Source organism: Papio anubis, unplaced genomic scaffold, assembly GCF_008728515.1.
Source record: "Papio anubis isolate 15944 unplaced genomic scaffold, Panubis1.0 scaffold531, whole genome shotgun sequence".
NCBI classification, from domain to species: Eukaryota; Metazoa; Chordata; class Mammalia; order Primates; family Cercopithecidae; genus Papio; species Papio anubis.
The window spans coordinates 4,232-23,726 of NW_022165521.1; the positions used below are offsets into that span (position 1 = coordinate 4,232).

At 43.1% G+C, this 19,495-nt stretch overlaps 1 long non-coding RNA gene across 1 annotated transcript; it reads right to left on the reverse strand.

Annotated features, from left to right (window-relative positions):
* Positions 1-10,092: 10,092 nt before the first annotated feature.
* LOC116273301 lies at positions 10,093-14,566 on the reverse strand. Its single transcript, XR_004181692.1, has 3 exons — positions 13,903-14,566; positions 12,383-12,478; positions 10,093-10,132 (listed from the first exon to the last, which is right to left on the reverse strand). It is a non-coding gene; the product is annotated as an uncharacterized LOC116273301 (long non-coding RNA).
* Positions 14,567-19,495: the final 4,929 nt, after the last annotated feature.

Sequence of the window (19,495 nt, forward strand, 5' to 3'; positions counted from 1 at the left end):
TTAAAACCTCTTCAACTCACATCTGACCTAAAACTTAAATGCCTTATTTTCTTTGGCAATAGTGCTTGGCCCCAATATAAACTCGACAGTAGTTCCAAGTGGCCAGAGAATGGTACTTTCGATTTGTCTATCCTACAAGATCTAGATAATTTTTGTTGAAAAATGGGCAAATGGTCTGAGGTGTCTGATGTCCAGGCATTATTTTACACACGGGTCCCTCCCTAGTCTCTGCTCCCAATGTGACTCATCCTAAATCTTTCTTCTTTCTCTCCTGTCTGTTCTTTCAGTCTCCACCCCAAGCTCTGAGTCCTTTGAATCCTTCCTTTCTATGGACTCATCTGACCTCTCCTCTTTTCCCTAGGCTGCTCCTCACCAGGCTGAGCCAGGTCCCAATTCTTCCTCAGCCTCTGCTCCCCAACCCTGTAATCTTTTTATCACCTCCCCTCCTCACACCCAGTCTGGCTTACAGTTTTGTTCCGTGACTAGCCCTCCCCCACCTGTCCAACAATTTCCTCTTAAAGAGGTGGCTGGAACTAAAGGCATAGTCAAGGTTAAGGCTCCTTTTTTCTTTATCCGACCTCTCCCAAGTCAGTTAGCATTTAGGCTCTTTTTCATAAAATATAAAAACCCAGCCCAGTTAATGGCCCGCTTAGCAGCAACCCTTAGACACTTTACTGCCCTAGACCCAGAGGGGCCAGAAGGCCGCTTTATTCTTAATATGCATTTTATCACCCAGTCAGCTCCTGACATTAGAAAAAGCTTCAAAAATTGGAATCTGGCCCTCAAACCCCACAACAGGAATTAATCAACCTCGCCTTCAAGGTGTACAATAATAAGAGAGGAGGTAGCCAGACAGCAATGCATTTCTGAGTTACAGCTACTTGCCTCTGCTGTAAGACAACCCATAACCACGTCTTCAGCATACAAGAACTTCAGAACATCCAAGCCACAGCTCCCAGGGGCTCCTTCAAAACATCTTCGTGGACCTTACTTCAAATGCCAAAAGCCTGGCCACTGGGTCTCAGAATGCCCGCAGCCCGGGATTCCTCCTAAGCGGTGCCCTGTGCGGACCCCACTGGAGGTTGGATGGTCTGACTCACATCGACACTGCTCCTAACGCCCCTGAAGCCCAAACCCAACATTCCTTAGCCAACTCCTTCCCAGATCTCCTCGGCTTAGCAGCTGAAGACTGACACTGCCTGATCGCCTTGGAAGCCCCCTGGACCATCACGGACGCCGAGCTCTGGATAACTCTTACAGTGCAGGGTAAGTCCGTCCCCTGTCTAATCTATACAGGGGCTACCCACTCCACATGACCTTCTTTTCAAGGGCCTGTTTCCCTTGCCTCCATAACTGTTGTGGGTATTGACGGCAAGCTTCAAACCCCTTAAAACTCCCCAACTCTGGTGTCAACTTGGACAACATTCTTTTATGCACTCTTTTTTAGTTATCCCTATCTGCCCAGTTCCCTTATTAGGCTGAGACATTTTAACCAAATTATCTGCTTCCCTGATTACTCCTGGACTACAGCCACATCTCATTGCCACCCTTCTTCCCAACCCAAAGCCTCCTTTGCGTCTTCCTCTCGTATCCCCCCACCTTAACCCACAAGTATGGGACACCTCCACTCCTTCCCTGGCAACCAATCAAACGCCCGTTACCATCCCATTAAAACCTAATCACCCTTACCCTGCTCAACACCAATGTCCCATCCCACAGCACGCTTTAAAAGGATTAAAGCCTGTTACCACTTGCCTGTTACAGCTTGGCCTTTTAAAGCCTATAAACTCTCTTTACAATTCTCTAATTTTACCTGTCCAAAAACCAGACAAGTCTTACAGGTTAGTTCAAGATCTGCGCCTTATCAACCAAATTGTCTTGCCTATCCACCCCGTGGTGCCAAACCCATATGCTCTCCTATCCTCAATACCTCCCTCTACAACCTATTATTCTGTTCTAGATAAACCTAGCTGACCCCACAAATCCTAAATCCTTTCCCCACTCCCAATTCCATTCCTTAAAAAACAGCCCTAAAAGCTGCTCCCACATAGTTCTCCCTAACTCACCCCAACCTTTTTCATTACACACAGCCACACTGCAGGGCTGTGTGGTTGGAATTCTTACACAAGAGCCGGGAACATGCCCTGTAGCCTTTCTGTCCAAACAACTTGACCTTACTGTTTCAGCCTAGCCTTCATGTCTGCATACGGTGGCTGCCGCTGCTTTAATACTCTTAGGGGCCCTCAAAATCACAAGGTATGCTCCACTTACTCTCTACAGTTCCCATAACTTTCTTTTTTTTTTTTTTTTTTTTGGGACGGGGTCTTGCTCTGTTGCCCAGGCTGGAGTGCAGTGGCCGGATCTCAGCTCACTGCAAGCTCCGCCTCCCGGGTTTACACCATTCTCCTGCCTCAGCCTCCTGAGTAGCTGGAACTACAGGCGCCCGCCACCTCGCCCGGCTAGTTTTTTTTGTATTTTTTAGTAGAGACGGGGTTTCACCGGGTTAGCCAGGATGGTCTCGATCTCCTGACTTCGTGATCCACCCGTCTCGGCCTCCCAAAGTGCTGGGATTACAGGCTTGAGCCACCGTGCCCGGCCCCCATAACTTCCAAAATCTATTTTCCTCCTCATACTTGACGCATACACTTTCTGCTCCCCAGCTCCTTCAGCTATACTCAGTCTTTGTTGAGTCTCCCACGATTACCATTGTTCCTGGCCCAGACTTCAATCCGGCCTCCCACACTATTCCAGATACCACACCTGACCCCCATGACTGTATCTCTCTGATCCACCTGACATTCACTCCATTTCCCCATATTACCTTCTCTCCTGTTCCTCACCCTGATCACACTTGGTTTATTGATGGCAGTTCCACCAGGCCTAACTGCCACTCACCAGCAAAGGCAGGCTATGCTATAGCATCCTCCACATCTATCATTGAGGCTACCACTCTGCCCACCTCCAGTACCTCTCAGCAAGCCAAACTCATCACCTTAACTCGAGCCCTCCCTCTTGCCAAGGAATTACACGTCAATATTTATACTGACTCTAAATATGCCTTCCATATCCTGCACCACCATGCTGTTATATGGGCTGAAAAAGGTTTCCTCACTAAGCAGGGGCCCTCCATCATTAATGCCTCTTTAATAAAAACTCTTCTCAAAGCCGCTTTACTTCCAAAGGAAGCTGGAGTCATTCACTGCAAGGGACATCAAAAGGCATCAGATCCCATCACTCAGGGCAACGTTTATGCTGATAAGGTAGCTAAAAAAGCAGCTAGCATTCCAACTTCTGTCCCTCACGACCAGTTTTTCTCCTCATGGGTCACTCCCACTGAAACTTACCACTCCCACTGAAAACTTCCACCTATCAATCTCTTCCCACACAATGCAAATGGTTCTTGGACCAAGGAAAATATCTCCTTCCAGCCTCAAAGGCCCATTCTATTCTATCGTCATTTCATAACCTCTTCCATGTAGGTTACAAGCCACTAGCCCGCCTCTTAGAACCTCTCATTTCCTTTCCCTCGTGGAAATCTATCCTGAAGGAAATCACTTCTCAGTGTTCCATCTGCTATTCTACTACTCCTCAGGGATTGTTCAGGTCCCCTCCCTTCCCTACACATCAAGCTCAGGGATTTGCCCCCGCCCAGGACTAGCAAATTGACTTTACTCACATGCCTCGAGTCACCAAACTAAAATACTTCTTGGTCTGGGTAGACACTTTCACTGGATGGGCAGAGGCCTTTCCCACAGGGTCTGAGAAGGCCACCGTGGTCATTTCTTCCCTTTTGTCAGACATGATTCCTCGGTTTGGCCTTCCCACCTCTATATAGTCTGATAACAGATTGACCTTTACTAGTCAAATCACCCAAGCATTTTCTCAGGCTCTTGGTATTCAGTGGAACCTTCATACCCCTTATCATCCTCAATCTTCAGGAAAGGTAGAACGGACTAACGGTCTTTTAAAGACACACCTCACCAAGCTCAGACTCCAACTTAAAAAGGACTGGACAGTACTTTTACCTTTTGCCCTTCTCAGAATTAGAGCCTGTCCTTGAGATGCTATAGGATACAGTCCATTTGAACTTTTATATGGACACATTTTCTTACTCGGCCCCAACCTTGTCCCAGACACCATTCCTCTAGGCAACTATCTTCCAGTCCTCCAGCAGGCTAGATAGGAAATTCACCAGGCTGCTAATCTTCCCTTGCCTACTCCAGATTCCCCGCCATATAAAGACACCCTAGCTGGACCATCAGTTCTTGTCAAGAATCTGACCCCTCAAACTCTACAGCCTCGATGGACCGGACACTACTTAGTCATCTATAGTACCCCAACCGCTGTCCACCTGCAGGACCCTCCCCCATTGGGTTCACCATTCCAGAATAAAGCTGTGTCCATCAGACAGACAGCCTGATATCTCCTCTTCCTCCTGGAAGTCACAAGTACTCTCCCCTACTTCCCTTAAACTCACTCACATTTCTGAAGAACATAATAACCCTTATGAGCCTAATACATCCCTTCATTCTATTAGGTCTATTAATCCTTACCCTACTCTTTGTGACAGGGCTTTACGCAGTCGCCCCCACTACTTGGACTATACACCAAAAACTTGTCATCCCTACTTTATTCTGTCTAGTCATACTCCTATTCACCATTCTCAACTATTCATAAATTGCCTGCTCTTGTTTTGTTTACAATGCCGGTTTACATTGTTTCTCCAAGCAATCACAGCTGATATCTCCTGGTGCTATCACCAAACTGTCACTCTTGACTCCCTCTTGGAGTGGACAGATGATCCTTGGTGGCAGGGCACCCTCCAATACTTCCACCCTGATTAAGTTATATTCTTTACTTTTATACTCACTCTTACATTCTTATGCCACTCTCTACCTCTCCCTAGTTACCTCCAGCATACTATCAATCTCACCCACTCTCTCCTCACTGCCTCCAATCCTTCTCTAGCACAGAACTGTTGGCTATGCGTTTCCCTTTCTTCCTGCACTTACACAGCCATCCTCGCTCTACAGGCTGACTGAGCTACCTCTCCCGTCAACCTGCACCCCAGAACCTCCTTTAATAGCCCTCATCTTTACCCGCCTGAGGCACTTCTTTACTTTCTAGACAGATTTGGTGAGAACTCCCCAGACATTTCACACCAACAAGTTGCCACACTTCTCCGCACCTACTTACGGCACTTTTCTCCTTATGTCAATTCCACACCCCCCATATTTGGACCCCTAACCACACAAACAACTATCCCTGTTGCCGCTCCTTTATGCATCTCCCAACAACAGCCTGCTGGAATCCCTTTAGGCAACCTTCCACTGTCCAAATGTTCCTTTACTCTTTATCTCCAGAACCCAGCCACACATATTACCAAACACATGGGAGCATTCCAGCTTCACATGACTGATAAGCCCTCTATCATTACTGACAAACTCAAAAACATTGGCAGTCACTATTGTTTAGGAAGACACCTACCCTGCATCTCACTCCATCCTTGGCTACCCTCCCCCTGCTCGTCTCAGTCTCCTTCTGGCCCCTCCTCTTGCTGGCTTATACCCAGCCCCATGAATAGTAGTGAAAGGCTACTCGTAGATACTATGAGCTTTCTTGTACACCATGAGAACCGAACCTCTCCCTCTATGCAGTTGCACCATCAATCCACATTACAACCTCTAACGGCTGCTGCCCTTGCTGAAGCTCTAGGATTTGGGGTGCAGGACTACTCTGTCAGGACACCCTCTCACCTTTTCACTTTACATTTCCAGTTCTGCCTGACACAAGGTCTCTTCTTTTTATGTGGCTCTTCCACCTACATGTGCCTCCCTGCCAAATGGATGGACACATGTACTCTAGTCTCCTTACCCCCAAAATCCAGTTTGCAGACGGGAATGAACAAGTGCCTGTCCCTCTCATGACACCAACATGACAAAAAAGAGTCATCCCACTGATCCCTTTACTTGTGGGTCTAGGGCTTTCTGCCTCCACTATTGCACTCGGAACTGGAATAGCAGGCATCTCAACCACTGCCACAACATTCCGCAGCCTCCCTAATGACTTCTCTGCTAGCGTTACAGACATATCACAAACTTTATCTGTTCTCCAAGCCCTGGTTGACTCTTTAGCTGCAGTTGTCCCCCAGAACTACTGAGGCCTCTTCTTCACTGCTGGAAAAGGAGGACTCTGTATATTTTTAAATGAAGAGTGTTGTTTTTACCTAAATCAATCTGGCCTGGTATATGACAACATAAAAAAACCCAAGGATAGAGCCCAAAAACTTGCCAACCAAGCAAACAATAACGTTGAACCCCTTGGACACTCTCTAATTGGACATCCTGGGTATTCCCAATTCTTAGTCCTTTAATACCTATTTTTCTCTTTATTTTATTCAGACCTTGTGTCTTTCATTTAGTTTCTCAATTCATACAAAACCGCATATAGGCCATTACCAATAATTCTATACAACAAATACTCCTTCTAACAACCCCACAATATCACCCCTTACCCCCAAATTTTTCTTCAGTTGAGTATCTCCCACTGTAGGTTCCCACACCGCCCCTAATCCCGCTCGAAGCGGCCCTGAGAAACATCACCCATTATCTCTCCATACCACCCCCAAAATTTTTTGCTGCCCCAACACTTCAACACTATTTTGTTTTGCTTTTCTTATTAATATAAGAAGATAGGAATGTCAGGCCTCTGAGCCCAAGCTAAGCCATCACATCCCCTGTAACCTACATGTATACATCCAGATGGCCTGAAGCAACCAAAGATCCACAAAAAAAGTGAAAATAGCCTTAACTGATGACATTCCACCATTGTGATTTGTTCCTGCCCCCACCCTGATACATATATTCTCCTCTGCCCTTAAGAAGGTACTTTGTAATATTCTCCCCCACAACCCCCGCCACCCCGCCACCTTTAAGAAGGTAGTTTGTATGCCTATCCCAAACTCATAAGAACCAATGATAATCCCACCACCCTTTGCTGACTCCTTTTTTGGACTCAGCCCACCCATACCCAGGTGAAATAAACAGACTTGTTGCTCACACAAAGCCTGTTGGACTCTATTCACACGGACATGCATGACAATCTTTACCTGTCAAAAATAGTTTATAGAAACTGTAATCCTTGTTAGATTCTTCAAATGTACAGGCACAGGGCTGCTTCAGAGACCACAGCTGAGGCCAAGATCTGCAGGCCTGCCTCCAGGGCCACAGCTTCCTTAACATATTACTGTAAGTTTCTTTCAAAACAATTGGGCAAGGAAAAGGAGAGCAAAGCTCTCCAGCTTGAAAAAGTAGTAAAAATGTTACTGCTTGTAGATAATATGATCATGCATATATATCTATAAAACCCTAGAGTAAAATAACAAAAACTGTTTGAACTAATAAATGCATTCATTAACGTATCAAGATACATAATCAACATACAAATACTTGTGTTTTTTTTTGGTGTTTTTTTTTTTTTTTTTGAGACAGGTCTCACTATGTTGTCCAGACTCATCTCAAACTCCTGTCCTCAAGTGATCCACCTGCCTTGGACTCTGAAAGGGCAGGGATTACAGAAATGAGACACTGCACCTGGCCCAACATACAAATATTTTTTGCATTTCCATACAGTAGCAACAAACTTTCCAAAAAAAGAAACAATTTCCACTTGCAATAGTATAAAAATAAGAAATTTAATTAAAGCCGGGCACGGTGGCTCAAGCCTGTAATCCCAGCACTTTGGGAGGCCGAGGCGGGCGGATCACGAGGTCAGGAGATCGAGACCATCCTGGCTAACATGGTGAAACCCCGTCTCTACTAAAAATACAAAAAAACTAGCCGGGCGTGGTGGCGGGCGCCTGTAGTCCCAGCTACTCGGAGGCTGAGGCAGGAGAATGGCCTGAACCTGGGAGGCGGAGCTTGCAGTGAGCCGAGATCGTGCCACTGCACTCCAGCCTGGGTGACACAGCGCGAGACTCCGTCTCAAAAAAAAAAAAAAAAAAAAAAAAAGAAATTTAATTAAAATAAATTTAACCAATAAAAAAATTATACATTAAGTACAATAAGATTGATGACAGAAATTGAAGTAGACACAAATAAATGGAAACATATTCCATTAGGATAACTAACACTGTCAAGATATCATATTACCCAAAATGATCTATAGATTCAACGTGATCCCTATCGAAGTTTTAGTGGCATTTTTCACAGTAATAGAAAACACAATTGTAAAATTTAAGTGTAACCTTAAAGAACTTTAAATAACCTGAGCAATCTTAAGAAAGAACAATGCTGGGGCATCCTACTCTCTAACTTCAAATTTTATTTAAAAGTTGTAATAATCAAGAGTATGGTATATGCATAAAGACAAATACAAAAACCAACGGAACAAAATAGGGGGCCCAGAAACAAAACCAGAATACAAGGTCAACCAATCTTTGACAAGGCCACTAAGAATATCCAATGCAGAAAATACTGTCTCGTCAATACATGGTGCCAGAAAAACTGGGTACCCACCAGTGAAAGAATAAAAGTAGAATATTTTCTTTCACCATACCCCAAAATTAACTCAAAATGAAAGACTTAAATGTAAGACATAAAACCTTAAAACTCCTGAAGAAAACATATTTAAAAAAAAAAAAAAAACCTTTGTTGATATTGGTCTTGGCATTAACTGTTTTGATATGACATCGAAAGCACAGCAACAAATAATACAAACAAGTGGGACTGCATCAAATCCAACAGCTTCTGCACAGCAAAGAAAAAAATTTTTTTTTTTTTTTTTTTTGTGACTGGGGTCTCTCTCTGTCACCCAGGCTGGAGTGCAGTGGCCGGATCTCAGCTCACTGCAAGCTCCGCCTCCCGGGTTCACGCCATTCTCCTGCCTCAGCCTCCCGAGTAGCTGGGACTACAGGCGCCCGCCACCTCGCCCGGCTAGTTTTTTGTATTTTTTTAGTAGAGACGGGGTTTCACCGGGTTCGCCAGGATGGTCTCGATCTCCTGACCTTGTGATCCGCCCATCTCGGCCTCCCAAAGTGCTGGGATTACAGGCTTGAGCCACTGCGCCCGGCCCCAGAAAAAAAATTTTTAAACACTACAACACAGGAAAATATTTGCAAGCCATATATCTAACAAGACGTTAATAACCAAAACATATAAAAAACTTCTAGAATTCAAAGCAAAACAATAATAACCCATTCAAAAATAGACAAAAGGTTACTTTTTTTCCCACTGAAGACATACATACAAGGGAAATCTGTATGCTGTTGGTGAGATGTAAATAAATAAAGTCATCATAAAAACCAGTAAAAAATAAAAATAGAAATATTATATAATCCAGCAATACCACTTCTGGGCATCCTACCAAAGGAAATAAAATTTGTATCTTGAAGAAATATCTTCAGCCCTATGTTCACTGTAGTATTGTTTACAATAGCCAAAATATGGTATGTGTGTATATACAGAGTAGAATATTATTTAGCCATAACAGAAGGAAATCTAGCCATTGACAACATGGACAGACCTGGAGGACATTATGCTAAATGAAATACCAAACACAGAAAGACAAAGAAACCGCTTGTTTTAAGGTAGATGAGAAATCGAAAAAATCAACTCATGGAAACAGAGTGTAGAATGGTGGCTGTTAGTGTCTGAGGGTGGAAATATGAGGAGATGTTGTTCAAAGAGTACAAATTTTTAGTTATAAGTTAAGTAAGTCTGAGAAATCTAATGTAAATTAGCATTAGATTAGCCAAATAGCATTGTGTCTTTAGTTAGTAATACTGTAATGTATGCTTAGAATTTGCTTTTTTTTTTTTTCTTTCCTGAGATGGAGTCTCACTCTGTTGCCCTGGCTGGAGGTGCAGTGGCATGATCCCAGCTCACTGCAACCTCTGCCTGCCAGGTTCAAGCAATTCTCCTGCCTCAGCCTGCTGAGTAGCTAGGATTACAGGTACATGTCACCACACCCGGCTAATTTTTGTATTTTTAATAGAGACAGGTTTCACCATGTTGGCCAGGCTGGTCTTGAACTTCTGACCTCATGATCCACTCACCTCAGCCTCCCAAAGTAGTAGGATTACAGGCGTGAGCCACTGTGTCCGGCCTACAACAGTAGATCTTAAGTGTTCTTACTACAAAAAAAATTTGAGGTAATAGATATGTTCATCAACTTGACTGTATTTTGTTTCACAATGTACATGCATATCAAATCATTATATTCTACACATTAAATATATAGTTACACCATTTTTATGTATCAGAAAAATCCATGTCACACAAACACAGATGTACAGTAAGTCCTCACTTAATGTTCAAAATAGGTTCTTGAAAATTGCATCGTTAAATAAAACAATGTTGTCATATGCCATTCAAACATAACCCTTGTTTCTATCAAGTAAACTATGGTAATTCCACCTCCTGGGTTCAAGTGATTCTCCTGCCTCAGCCTCCTGAGTAGCTAGGATTACTAGTGCATGCCACTACGCCCAGCTGATTTTTTGTATTTTTAGTAGAGATGGGGTTTCACCATGTTGGCCAGGCTGATCTTGAACTCCTGACCTTGTGATTTGCCCACCTCAGCCTCCCAAAGTGCTGGGATTACAGGTGTTAGCCACCATGCCCAGCCAAAATTAGTTTTTTTAAACAATATGTTGCTTCATTTACAGTTTCCATGAACCTATCAACAATGTTAAGTGAGAATTTACAATACACATCTATAACTTATATAGATGTGCATATGTGTGAGACCCACATTTTTATATATAGATAGATCTCAATAACAGAATCCCAGTAGGCTTCTTACTAAAATTGTAAGATAATAGTTATTAAAGAATAATATATACTTAACAATGTTCTAAGCTGGTTTATGACAGTACATTTAAGAAATCTAGAAGGTGAGTAGATACTTTAATCAAGTGGTGTCCAACCGTATGAATGTAAGAACATTTTGCTTATCTGTTGTGGTAGATATCATAAAAATTATTCATGAACTTTTTTTTTTGTAAAGCTCATCAGGTATCATTAGTGTTAATGTATTTTATGTGTGACCCAAGACAATTCTGCTTCTAATGTGGCCCAGGGAAGCCAAAAGGTTGGAAACCCATGCTTTAAACTATATTATAACTTGAAAATTTAGGCCGGGCGCGGTGGCTCACGCCTGTAATCCCAGCACTTTGGGAGGCCGAGGCGGGCGGATCACAAGGTCAGGAGATCAAGACCACGGTGAAACCTCGTCTCTACTAAAAATACAAAAAATTAGCCGGGCGCGGTTGTGGGCGCCTGTAGTCCCAGCTACTCGGGAGGCTGAGGCAGGAGAATGGCGGGAACCCGGGAGGCGGAGCTTGCAGTGAGCTGAGATCCGGCCACTGCACTCCAGCCTGGGCGACAGAGCGAGACTCCCTCTCAAAAAAAAAAAAAAAAAAAAAAAAAAGAAAATTTACACATACAGAGTTTAAATTACAAATCTTAGTTTATACTAAAACAATAACATTTTAAAGTACAATCAACATTACATTTTTCATATTTAAGGAAAATGCTTATTGTTCTGAAAAAATTGCTAGGAAAGAATTTTTGTAGAATTACATTTATAATAGGATTAAAAATCAGTAAGCAGAAAATCTGCAACATCTGTCCCTGGTGTTCCTGGGATTTCTGAACCAAATCCCAATATGTCCACTACTTGCCTTACACATTTAGGCATGAAACAAAATCAATATTTGAAAAAAAATATGTTATTTTAGACACGATGCTAAAACAATGTCTGAAAAAAATAAATTAACATAGAGCTCCTCAATAACACAAATATTCCTATGTCTGCAAAAGCAATGGAACAGCAGTCAGATCGTGCAGCCCTTATAAGTGATAAAGTAGACACTGTCTCTCCATGTAATCTTGAAAGGAGATCACTAAAAAGAGAATTCTTAGAAGATTTAACAAGCCAGGCGCGGTGGCTCAAGCCTGTAATCCCAGCACTTTGGGAGGCCGAGACGGGTGGATCACAAGGTCAGGAGATCGAGACCATCCTGGCTAACATGGTGAAACCCCGTCTCTACTAAAAATACAAAAAACAAGCCGGGCGAGGTGGCGGGTGCCTGTAGTCCCAGCTACTCGGGAGGCTGAGGCAGGAGAATGGCATAAACCCGGGAGGCGCAGCTTGCAGTCTGGGCGACAGAGCGAGACTCCGTCTCAAAAAAAAAAAAAAAGAAGATTTAACAGCATGGGACCGAAGATGCCCCTATTTGTGAACAGGAGAAGAAAATGCAGCCTTGTCAGAAATTATTTTGATTGGAGAAGAACTTCTCAAACTACATTTTAAGGCCTGGCTTCCTTCTTCACCTTTGGTCCCCTTGCCTGTGTCATCTCCTTCATTCATTCTCACCTACCTGGGGCTTTGGCTACTGTCTCATGAGTCTTCCCATTAAAGGGCTCTTTCCTTTGCTCCAGACAGGTGACCAGGTCTGAGTTAAAGAGAGCAACACCTGTTTTATTTAAAAAAAAAAAAAAAATTAACATGACTATTGCTGGGGATTCTCCAATTACCAACCTAGTACTATGCTAAGCAGAAAAGATAAATTATGGAAGATTGTAAAAAACTAATCCAAAAATTGTTTCCTTAAAGAATCTTCAGAATATTTAAGTATTTTAAATCTGTGGGTTCTAAGTTCCACTACCCAGTACTACTGAATCAAAAATAAGTGATGCAAATTGGATTTTAAGATGTGGAAAACAGTATTTAATAAAACTGAATTTCTAGAATTAGCACTAATCTAGAGTGAAGGACACAAAATTAGCTCAAGAGAAGGTTTAGGTAAAGATGAAACATCTTAAAGATTTTATTTTTTACACCAGAAAATTCCCAATTTTTTCATGAAGAAACAAATTAATTCACGCAAAGCAGAAGCTCCCAAGAGACGTAAAAAGGAAAAAAATAAAACTCTGAGGGAGCGTGAGCAATTATGTATTAAAGTTATCCTCATCCAGGGAATCAGGTTTCTCTAGTTCTTCAACATCACATCTGTATATAAATTCTGCTGGGCAGGGTCCAGACATTTCCACTCTTCTGGGGAGAATTTTATGACCATATCCCTGAATGTTAAGAGTTCCTGAAAACACGTATCAAAGCACAGAGTTCTTATGACTATAGGAGAAATGAGTTATATGAGCTAGTTCTGACTTAATGGGACTGACTGTATTCATCTGATAAAATAACTCTCAAAACAGTAATGTTCTCTAAAGTGTTCCATCACTGAGGAAAAAGGATGGCATTTGTCAGGAATGGGTATTCGGTGTCACCAAAAAACAACACTGGGACAAAGGATCTCTTAGCAAGGTTAATTTACTTTCTGTAGATAGGGTGCTGCTCACTAGCAGTCTTGCCTTGAGCGCACACTCGAAAAAAGGAGGCAGGGTCATTTATAACCTGATGCATCCACCCTATGGCTGTGTCCAGTTTCCATTGGCTGGAACAGGACCTTACATTTTGTCCTTGTCCCGACTGGCTAGCAATTTAGAACTTTCCAAAAGAGGGGAAGGCAGAGGAGAATAAAGGAAAAGAGGAAGTAACTTGTGGAATGCTGAGAAAGGCCAAAAACACCTCCAAATAAGGAAGAAGAAGAGGCTATAAACTCATGCTTGCTTGGACCTGCTTAGGTATGGCAGGGCAAATATCTTAGGCTAAAATGTGGGAGCTAAGAATATAAAGTACGTTGATTTCTTTATTATGGTTAGCAGATATTTAAGAATATTAGCACAAGTATTTGAGTAAATTTTGCTTCTAAAAGAGGTTACTATTTATTCTCAATTAGACTGGGAGGAAAGTCCCTTTGAAGAGAAAGCTGTACTTGATTTTCTACAGCATGCCAGCAATTTCTGTTGCTACAATGGAAATACGGGCTACACTGACCTGCCCTTATGAAAACCAAGCAGAGTAGGTCCTGTGACCTCCTGGAACAAAGGGTGTACTCATCCCTCATTAAAGTATCTGGAAGCCTTCATGCTTGACCCCGGCAAATCATGTTTTAATTTAAAAAACAGGAATGTTTCCATCCAGGAATGTTTCCATCCAGAATAGACAGGATCTGTGGGGAGGAAACAAGTGACTGTTTCTCTTCAAACAGTCCATGTGATCCTATTAGAAGACTGGGCTGAGAGTCACTTAGCTAAGCACAGGCTTTCAAACTTCAATGTGCGTATAAATTATTTGCTATTCTAGGCCTTACTGTAAGTAACAAAATTCTGCAGGTTTGAAAACGGTCCATGAATTATATAAATTCTTATAGCAAGTCTCCTGTTAATGCTGATACTCCTCCCCCTAGATCCATTACAGTACCACTCAGCTAGAGAAAGCAGGCACAGCACACAGGGTCCCTTACCCCAACACAAATACTTTTCATCTGAAGACAAGACCACTAGTTATCTCCTGAAACAGGGCATTCTCTGCAAGCCCTTCAACGGTTACAGAGGCTGGAGATGGTGGCAATGTCTAAGTCTGCATTTGAAAACATGTGCACATGCATTAATGTGATCTTTTTTTTTTTTTTTTTTTTTTTTTTTTTTTTTTTTTTTTTCTTTTTTTGTTGCCCGTGGCCGGATCTCAGCTCACTGCAAGCTCCACCTCCCGGGTTCACGCCATTCTCCTGCCTCAGCCTCCGGAGTAGCTGGGACTACAGGCGCCTGCCACCTCGCCCGGCTAAGTTTTTTTTGTATTTTTTAGTAGAGATGGGGTTTCACTGTGTTAGCCAGGATGGTCTCGATCTCCTGACCTCGTGATCCGCCCGTCTCGGCCTCCCAAAGTGCTGGGATTACAGGCTTGAGCCACCGCGCCCGGCCATCATTAATGTGATCTTTACGGAGCATGTACTATGTGTGCAGGAGTATGTCACAGAGCACTGTGCTGGGAAGCTCACATTATGTGTGTTAATTCTCATAACATCCTGGAAGGTGGGTACTAAGTGTCCCATAATTCCTAGGATTTAAATGCAGGGCCCGGCATTTCTATTTCTTTTTGTTTTCCTATGATTGATTTTTTTTAGAAATGTATAGAATAGTTCAATATAGACAGATGGGAGAGAAACAGAAAGGAAGTGTTAAGTGCGATTCAGAGGAATTTTTTATTTTTGTATTTGTACTTTGAGAATTGTGAAAAAAAAACAAAACTAAAACTATAGGGCTGGAGAACAGATTGCTAGATAAGATGTCTCTGGAAACACTGGTTTTAATTTTATAAAAAAGAAATTAAGGCACAAAAGTATATTGCTTTTCTCTATTTATCTGCTTTTGGGTTTCAGGAAATTGGGAGCACCAGCTCTGCAGAGGCAGCAGGAGTAGCCACCCCAAATTCTGATCTCCTCTAAGCAGTTCTCTTAGAGATTTCAATGTGGGGTCAGATCTGGGCAAGATTCAGCAGAGGGTGGATCCGGGCAGGGTTGGGATAGAAGGTGGGCCCTAGGCTTCTGCTCTCTAGGCCACTAAGTATTTTCAGTTTTGTTTTTTCTAAGCCTGCCAAAGAGAAATTTTATTCCCAGAGCTTGTGAAATTTTAATCTGCTTTCGCCACTTCCCTGTCTATACTACAACATACAAGAAGAAGGAACTTAACCAAAATCCTTATTTTTTTCTAGACCAATTATATTAGAAGCCAAATACTTATTATTAGCAAGCTAAAAACAATACCAATAATAATAACAACAACAAATTCTCTTCAGTCCATGAATAGCCCTTCAGGTGGAGGCATCAAAACTCACAAAACAATAAAAGGGAAGTAACCCAAATGAAGCTTAAGTCTTCTGTACAGTTTCCGTCTTTGTGCTCCAGACTGCAAGTTACTTGATGGTAGGGACCATGACTGGTTCATCTCTTTTTCTAATGATCATACGAAATAGAAGCAATTACTTTTTGATCAGTTTGAGTCTCCAGATTGCCTCATTTTCATCAAAGAACCAAAAAAACTGGAACAACTCTTCTCTGTTATAAACCAAGAAGATTCCTTCTGTGAGGGGAGGAACAAACCCTGGATAAGTCATTTCTCTTTCTCTGAAATGGAACCAGAATTAGACCTTGTTGTCAGACTGATCCCAGTCTGCACAGAACATCCTCAAATATCTCAAATAACTCACTGATGCTGGTGAGAGTGTCCTCAGTGACCCTGGGCTAAAGCCCCCATAGTGATCTAGACAGGAGGATCTAGGCTGACTTTGTGGAGTGCAAACAGAAAACGGAACTGCCCTGGCAGAGCTGCAGATTCTGGATCTAGATGTGATATGCACTGTCCCTGATCAGCTAACTCTGAGACAAGAGGAAAGATGAAAGTACTCCAGTACCCCAGTATACAAGATGGCATACTAGTGATTATGGTTATGATTATGGCTCTGGATATTTTGTGGCCCTGACCTCCCACTGCTAAGGTGCTTGTTTACACTTACAGATTTTGCCACAGGATTCTGTTCACACCAGAAGCCTCTCACATAGTTGTACCAGGTGACTACTAGACAAGACCTGGAAAACTCAAAGGGCTCCATGCTGAAAGTGGGGTTTAAGATGTCTATGTTGACCTCTCATGATGCAGAAAATAACTTCTGTGAGTTTTCTGTATGTCTTCAACCCGAAGTCTGGCCGTATCTTGTGAATCTTAGGCAGAAGCCAGCTTTTATGTGCAGATTCTAGGTGGGATCAATGTGCCTCTGCATTCTTGGGGATTACAGCAAACAGAGTAAAACCAGAGACAGCCTTTCACGGAGGCTCCTTCAATACATTCTGAAGAATATTTTGACCTGAAAGGAAAAAGCTGGGGTAAACATAAGTAGAGAATTTATTTGGGCCAAACTTGAAGATTACCACCTTGCAGTATAAAGCTGCCTTGAATATACATACTCCAATTAGAAGCAGTTACAAGTGTATTTTTAAAGGCAAAAAAGAAAGCAGAGAGGGGACTGATACAAAGTTGTCAGACCTTCCTATTGGTTTATAGAAGTAACATTGGTTAGTGGCTGGCTATATATATTGTTATGTCATAGAGCGTGGGTTATAGTGTCCACTGTGGTATTATTAGGTTAATTTATAGCCACTGGTGGCAATAGCAAGGAATTTCAGAAAACAAATAGTTCAAAGAGGGGAAGAGTAGGACTGCGGTCTCATTTTAACAAGTCTCTGGGTCTGATAATTAAAAGAACTTGTTATCTCTCAGACAAAAGTGCCATTCTTCTCTCAAATCCCAGGACATAAATTCAGAATTTGGAACTGCACATTTAGGTCTTGGAAGGCTGGTAAGCTATGTACATTTGCAGGCATTTGGGCAAGGGGAGAAGAGAGAGAATTGATGTTCTCTGGTTTAATTAATGCACTTATGTGATCCTGGTTGGGTTTATGGACCCCATGATGTCTGAACCAGCATCAAATCTGAAGATGCCAGGAGCACTGAAGGAAATGGAATAACTGATTGCTGTCCTGAAAAGTTATTTTTGTAGAAATCTAGTCTAACTGCTTTAGAAGTGACTGTAGATTCTAAATAGACTCTTTTTTTGTTGGTTTTCTTCTTTTTTGAGATGGTGTCTCACTGTGTCGCCGAGGCTGGAGTGCAGTCGTGTGACCTCGGCTCACTGCAAGCTCCGCCTCCCGGGATCAGGCCATTCTCCTGCCTCAGCCTCCTTAGTAGCTGAGACTACAGGCGCCCGCCACCATGCCCAGCTAACTCGTTGTATTTTTAGTAGAGACAGGGTTTCACGGTGTTAGCCAGGATGGTCTCAATCTCCTGACCTCGTGATCTGCCCGCCTCGGCCTCCCAAAGTGCTGGGATTACAGGCGTGAGCCAACGCGCCCGGCTAGAGCCCGGCTAGAGCCCGGCTAGAGCCGGCTAGAGCCCGGCTAGAGCGACTATTTTGTTTGCAGCTTTGGGGAGCACTTTGGTGCACTTTGGTGCAAAATTGTGGATCGTGACTGGACTCCTTAGAAAAAAGGTTTTCTCTCAAGTGAAGCCTAGTTGGCACCTTGTATATAAATCTGGTCATTCTGAACAGTGTGGTAACTATAACTAAAAGCAAAACCATCTCCAATCCTAAAATACTCTCCACAATAACAGAACAGCAAGAAAATGTTCTGTTATTTAATTATACCAAAATATGGTATGCATCACAGGCAATCAACTAATAGATTGCAAATACAGAAAGAACATCACCATAATTAGTTCTCAAGACATGACAGCATCATTTGTCATACAGTCTATGTCACTTAGTAATTTGGGAGGTCATCTGGGTTTTCTAATTGGTAACATTCAACAACAAAAAAACTTCCTGTATCTTCTTGATACGACGTAGTTTTGAAGTGTCGCGCCAAGTACCTGCTGAAGGCAGCCCCCTACTCTCCTACAAAAACTGTGTCCTTAGGGTGTATATTCTTGCTATTTATATTTCAAGGCAGTAGTTTCTAGGTCCTAGATACAGACAATTTTCAGTCGAAAAAGACAAATGACCTAGTTAACTGATAAAAATGATTTATATGTTTTTCAAAGAAGCACAGAAAATATTTAAATATAAAAGTTTTCCAATTAAATGCTTTAAGAAAAGGCAGAAGAGCAATAATTTGTATTTGGTCCTACAACACCCTGGTCTAAAGACATGGTCTTGAACTTACTAACGTCCGAATTCTTGTAGGCACCTGAGGGACGGGCTTGGGCACACTGTACACAGCAAAGCGGATTTGTGGGGAAGGAAAGAGCAGGAGTTCTAGAGAAAGGTGCCATCAAGAGCCTCGGGTGGGGGCAAGGCAGGACTGACTAAAGCACTGGTTTGTGTTACAAGTGCAGGCCAAAGCAGGGCTACGCTCTGATTCCTGAGTCCATAAGGGCAGAACGGATTAGGATCAGGTGGTCTAGAAGACTGGGTGGTGAAGAAAACCGATTCCTGCTACAGATCTGGGGTTGACATGAGCTAGGAGTCTTCTGGGCACTTTGTGTGTTCTCAGGAGAAAACTATAGAAGCAAAGCTGCCAATGGGCACAATTTCTCAGGGTAGAACCCTATCCTGGGAGGAGTGTGGCCATGCGAATGCCCGGTGGGCATGCTCAGGAGTGGGTTAGCATTGGGTGGCGGCAGGCAGCAGGGTGCCGGGACGGGATATTTCTCAGAACTCCTTTCCTCCAAGTTCTCAATCCCCTCTCTCCTCCCGAGGAGACCTGGAGGAACAGGACAGTGCCCAGCAGGACCGCGCATGTGCAGAACCCAGTGGCGCCTCCCGCAGACACCAGGCGACTCCCTCCAGGCCAGTCTCAGCCATGTCTCTCTTCTGACAGAAAACCTGCGGAGTTTCCTCAACACCCGTCAATGCTCCAACCTCAACGGGCTGTCCAGCAACTCACTAACGACCCCACCCAGAGTCAGCGCAGACCCACAAGCTCCGCGCTCTTCCCGCAACTGCCCCCCTGCAGACGCCAGTCCCTGCCTCTGGACACCCGTCTTCATTTCTGAACGTCTCCAACAAACCAGGGGCGCCCGCACCCTCCTCAAGT